We start from the raw sequence: 6000 nt of genomic DNA on the forward strand, positions 1-6000 counted from the left end.
TCGATTCCAGAACGAAAAATTTTCGGCTCCGGAAATGAGGAAAAAACTAAGGCTAACCCCTTTGGATTTTTGGCCAAAATTTCGAAGAGTTTAAAAAGTGCTGCGATTAATTCTTTAAGGCACTATTCCGACGTAATTTTGCGAGAGGAATCGATTAAGCGCAGTCCCAATACGCTGCGAGCAACGCCTCAGAAGTTACAGGCGAAAAACTGCTTATTTTCGTCCTCATTTCTCTGCTGTTGGTCCGAAGCTCTTTTTCATGTGTTTTTTGAGTTCCTGGGGGTCGATTTACTTCGGAAAGGGTCATACGAATCGATTCCAGAACGAAAAATTTTCGGCTCCGGAAATGAGGAAAAAACGAAGGCTAACCCCTTTGGATTTTTGGCCAAAATTTCGAAGAGTTTGAAAAGTGCTGCGATTAATTCTTTAAGGCACTATTCCGACGTAATTTTGCCAGAGGAATCGATTAAGCGCAGTCCCAATACGCTGCGAGCAACGCCTCAGAAGTTACAGGCGAAAAACTGCTTATTTTCGTTCTCATTTCTCTGCTGTTGGTCCGAAGCTCTTTTTCATGTGTTTTTTGAGTTCCTGGGGGTCGATTTACTCCGGAAAGGGTCATACGAATCGATTCCAGAACGAAAAATTTTCGGCTCCGGAAATGAGGAAAAAACTAAGGCTAACCCCTTTGGATTTTTGGCCAAAATTTCGAAGAGTTTGAAAAGTGCTGCGATTAATTCTTCAAGGCACTATTCCGACGTAATTTTGCGAGAGGAATCGATTAAGCGCAGTCCCAATACGCTGCGAGCAACGCCTCAGAAGTTACAGGCGAAAAACTGCTTATTTTCGTTCTCATTTCTCTGCTGTTGGTCCGAAGCTCTTTTTCATGTGTTTTTTGAGTTCCTGGGGGTCGATTTACTCCGGAAAGGGTCGTACGAATCGATTCCAGAACGAAAAATTTTCGGCTCCGGAAATGAGGAAAAAACTAAGGCTAACCCCTTTGGATTTTTGGCCAAAATTTCGAAGAGTTTGAAAAGTGCTGCGATTAATTCTTCAAGGCACTATTCCGACGTAATTTTGCGAGAGGAATCGATTAAGCGCAGTCCCAATACGCTGCGAGCAACGCCTCAGAAGTTACAGGCGAAAAACTGCTTATTTTCGTTCTCATTTCTCTGCTGTTGGTCCGAAGCTCTTTTTCATGTGTTTTTTGAGTTCCTGGGGGTCGATTTACTCCGGAAAGGGTCATACGAATCGATTCCAGAACGAAAAATTTTCGGCTCCGGAAATGAGGAAAAAACTAAGGCTAACCCCTTTGGATTTTTGGCCAAAATTTCGAAGAGTTTGAAAAGTGCTGCGATTAATTCTTCAAGGCACTATTCCGACGTAATTTTGCGAGAGGAATCGATTGAGCGCAGTCCCAATACGCTGCGAGCAACGCCTCAGAAGTTACAGGCGAAAAACTGCTTTTTTTCGTCCTCATTTCTCTGCTGTTGGTCCGAAGCTCTTTTTCATGTGTTTTTTGAGTTCGTGGGGGTCGATTTACTCCGGAAAGGGTCATACGAATCGATTCCAGAACGAAAAATTTTCGGCTCCGGAAATGAGGAAAAAACTAAGGCTAACCCCTTTGGATTTTTGGCCAAAATTTCGAAGAGTTTGAAAAGTGCTGCGATTAATTCTTCAAGGCACTATTCCGACGTAATTTTGCGAGAGGAATCGATTAAGCGCAGTCCCAATACGCTGCGAGCAACGCCTCAGAAGTTACAGGCGAAAAACTGCTTATTTTCGTTCTCATTTCTCTGCTGTTGGTCCGAAGCTCTTTTTCATGTGTTTTTTGAGTTCCTGGGGGTCGATTTACTCCGGAAAGGGTCGTACGAATCGATTCCAGAACGAAAAATTTTCGGCTCCGGAAATGAGGAAAAAACTAAGGCTAACCCCTTTGGATTTTTGGCCAAAATTTCGAAGAGTTTGAAAAGTGCTGCGATTAATTCTTCAAGGCACTATTCCGACGTAATTTTGCGAGAGGAATCGATTAAGCGCAGTCCCAATACGCTGCGAGCAACGCCTCAGAAGTTACAGGCGAAAAACTGCTTATTTTCGTCCTCATTTCTCTGCTGTTGGTTCGAAGCTCTTTTTCATGTGTTTTTTGAGTTCCTGGGGGTCGATTTACTCCGAAAAGGGTCGTACGAATCGATTCCAGAACGAAAAATTTTCGGCTCCGGAAATGAGGAAAAAACTAAGGCTAACCCCTTTGGATTTTTGGCCAAAATTTCGAAGAGTTTGAAAAGTGCTGCGATTAATTCTTTAAGGCACTATTCCGACGTAATTTTGCGAGAGGAATCGATTAAGCGCAGTCCCAATACGCTGCGAGCAACGCCTCAGAAGTTACAGGCGAAAAACTGCTTATTTTCGTTCTCATTTCTCTGCTGTTGGTCCGAAGCTCTTTTTTATGTGTTTTTTGAGTTCCTGGGGGTCGATTTACTCCGGAAAGGGTCATACGAATCGATTCCAGAACGAAAAATTTTCGGCTCCGGAAATGAGGAAAAAACTAAGGCTAACCCCTTTGGATTTTTGGCCAAAATTTCGAAGAGTTTGAAAAGTGCTGCGATTAATTCTTCAAGGCACTATTCCGACGTAATTTTGCGAGAGGAATCGATTAAGCGCAGTCCCAATACGCTGCGAGCAACGCCTCAGAAGTTACAGGCGAAAAACTGCTTTTTTTCGTCCTCATTTCTCTGCTGTTGGTCCGAAGCTCTTTTTCATGTGTTTTTTGAGTTCGTGGGGGTCGATTTACTCCGGAAAGGGTCATACGAATCGATTCCAGAACGAAAAATTTTCGGCTCCGGAAATGAGGAAAAAACTAAGGCTAACCCCTTTGGATTTTTGGCCAAAATTTCGAAGAGTTTGAAAAGTGCTGCGATTAATTCTTTAAGGCACTATTCCGACGTAATTTTGCGAGAGGAATCGATTAAGCGCAGTCCCAATACGCTGCGAGCATCGCCTCAGAAGTTACAGGCGAAAAACTGCTTATTTTCGTCCTTATTTCTCTGCTGTTGGTCCGAAGCTCTTTTTCATGTGTTTTTTGAGTTCCTGGGGGTCGATTTACTCCGGAAAGGGTCATACGAATCGATTCCAGAACGGAAAATTTTCGGCTCCGGAAATGAGGAAAAAACGAAGGCTAACCCCTTTGGATTTTTGGCCAAAATTTCGAAGAGTTTGAAAAGTGCTGCGATTAATTCTTTAAGGCACTATTCCGACGTAATTTTGCAAGAGGAATCGATTAAGCGCAGTCCCAATACGCTGCGAGCATCGCCTCAGAAGTTACAGGCGAAAAACTGCTTATTTTCGTCCTCATTTCTCTGCTGTTGGTCCGAAGCTCTTTTTCATGTGTTTTTTGAGTTCCTGGGGGTCGATTTACTCCGGAAAGGGTCATACGAATCGATTCCAGAACGAAAAATTTTCGGCTCCGGAAATGAGGAAAAAACTAAGGCTAACCCCTTTGGATTTTTGGCCAAAATTTCGAAGAGTTTAAAAAGTGCTGCGATTAATTCTTTAAGGCACTATTCCGACGTAATTTTGGGAGAGGAATCGATTAAGCGCAGTCCCAATACGCTGCGAGCAACGCCTCAGAAGTTACAGGCGAAAAACTGCTTATTTTCGTCCTCATTTCTCTGCTGTTGGTCCGAAGCTCTTTTTCATGTGTTTTTTGAGTTCCTGGGGGTCGACTTACTTCGGAAAGGGTCATACGAATCGATTCCAGAACGAAAAATTTTCGGCTCCGGAAATGAGGAAAAAACGAAGGCTAACCCCTTTGGATTTTTGGCCAAAATTTCGAAGAGTTTGAAAAGTGCTGCGATTAATTCTTTAAGGCACTATTCCGACGTAATTTTGCGAGAGGAATCGATTAAGCGCAGTCCCAATACGCTGCGAGCATCGCCTCAGAAGTTACAGGCGAAAAACTGCTTATTTTCGTCCTCATTTCTCTGCTGTTGGTCCGAAGCTCTTTTTCATGTGTTTTTTGAGTTCCTGGGGGTCGATTTACTCCGGAAAGGGTCATACGAATCGATTCCAGAACGACAAATTTTCGGCTCCGGAAATGAGGAAAAAACGAAGGCTAACCCCTTTGGATTTTTGGCCAAAATTTCGAAGAGTTTGAAAAGTGCTGCGATTAATTCTTTAAGGCACTATTCCGACGTAATTTTGCAAGAGGAATCGATTAAGCGCAGTCCCAATACGCTGCGAGCAACGCCTCAGAAGTTACAGGCGAAAAACTGCTTATTTTCGTCCTCATTTCTCTGCTGTTGGTCCGAAGCTCTTTTTCATGTGTTTTTTGAGTTCCTGGGGGTCGATTTACTCCGAAAAGGGTCATACGAATCGATTCCAGAACGAAAAATTTTCGGCTCCGGAAATGAGGAAAAAACTAAGGCTAACCCCTTTGGATTTTTGGCCAAAATTTCGAAGAGTTTGAAAAGTGCTGCGATTAATTCTTTAAGGCACTATTCCGACGTAATTTTGCCAGAGGAATCGATTAAGCGCAGTCCCAATACGCTGCGAGCAACGCCTCAGAAGTTACAGGCGAAAAACTGCTTATTTTCGTTCTCATTTCTCTGCTGTTGGTCCGAAGCTCTTTTTCATGTGTTTTTTGAGTTCCTGGGGGTCGATTTACTCCGGAAAGGGTCATACGAATCGATTCCAGAACGAAAAATTTTCGGCTCCGGAAATGAGGAAAAAACTAAGGCTAACCCCTTTGGATTTTTGGCCAAAATTTCGAAGAGTTTGAAAAGTGCTGCGATTAATTCTTCAAGGCACTATTCCGACGTAATTTTGCGAGAGGAATCGATTAAGCGCAGTCCCAATACGCTGCGAGCAACGCCTCAGAAGTTACAGGCGAAAAACTGCTTATTTTCGTTCTCATTTCTCTGCTGTTGGTCCGAAGCTCTTTTTCATGTGTTTTTTGAGTTCCTGGGGGTCGATTTACTCCGGAAAGGGTCATACGAATCGATTCCAGAACGAAAAATTTTCGGCTCCGGAAATGAGGAAAAAACTAAGGCTAACCCCTTTGGATTTTTGGCCAAAATTTCGAAGAGTTTGAAAAGTGCTGCGATTAATTCTTCAAGGCACTATTCCGACGTAATTTTGCCAGAGGAATCGATTAAGCGCAGTCCCAATACGCTGCGAGCAACGCCTCAGAAGTTACAGGCGAAAAAACGCTTATTTTCGTTCTCATTTCTCTGCTGTTGGTCCGAAGCTCTTTTTCATGTGTTTTTTGAGTTCCTGGGGGTCGATTTACTCCGGAAAGGGTCATACGAATCGATTCCAGAACGAAAAATTTTCGGCTCCGGAAATGAGGAAAAAACTAAGGCTAACCCCTTTGGATTTTTGGCCAAAATTTCGAAGAGTTTGAAAAGTGCTGCGATTAATTCTTCAAGGCACTATTCCGACGTAATTCTGCGAGAGGAATCGATTAAGCGCAGTCCCAATACGCTGCGAGCAACGCCTCAGAAGTTACAGGCGAAAAACTGCTTATTTTCGTTCTCATTTCTCTGCTGTTGGTCCGAAGCTCTTTTTCATGTGTTTTTTGAGTTCCTGGGGGTCGATTTACTCCGGAAAGGGTCGTACGAATCGATTCCAGAACGAAAAATTTTCGGCTCCGGAAATGCGGAAAAAACTAAGGCTAACCCCTTTGGATTTTTGGCCAAAATTTCGAAGAGTTTGAAAAGTGCTGCGATTAATTCTTCAAGGCACTATTCCGACGTAATTTTGCGAGAGGAATCGATTAAGCGCAGTCCCAATACGCTGCGAGCAACGCCTCAGAAGTTACAGGCGAAAAACTGCTTATTTTCGTCCTCATTTCTCTGCTGTTGGTTCGAAGCTCTTTTTCATGTGTTTTTTGAGTTCCTGGGGGTCGATTTACTCCGGAAAGGGTCGTACGAATCGATTTCAGAACGAAAAATTTTCGGCTCCGGAAATGAGGAAAAAACTAAGGCTAACCCCTTTGGATTTTTG

This window comes from Diprion similis, chromosome 4, assembly GCF_021155765.1.
Source record: "Diprion similis isolate iyDipSimi1 chromosome 4, iyDipSimi1.1, whole genome shotgun sequence".
Taxonomy (NCBI): Eukaryota; Metazoa; Arthropoda; class Insecta; order Hymenoptera; family Diprionidae; genus Diprion; species Diprion similis.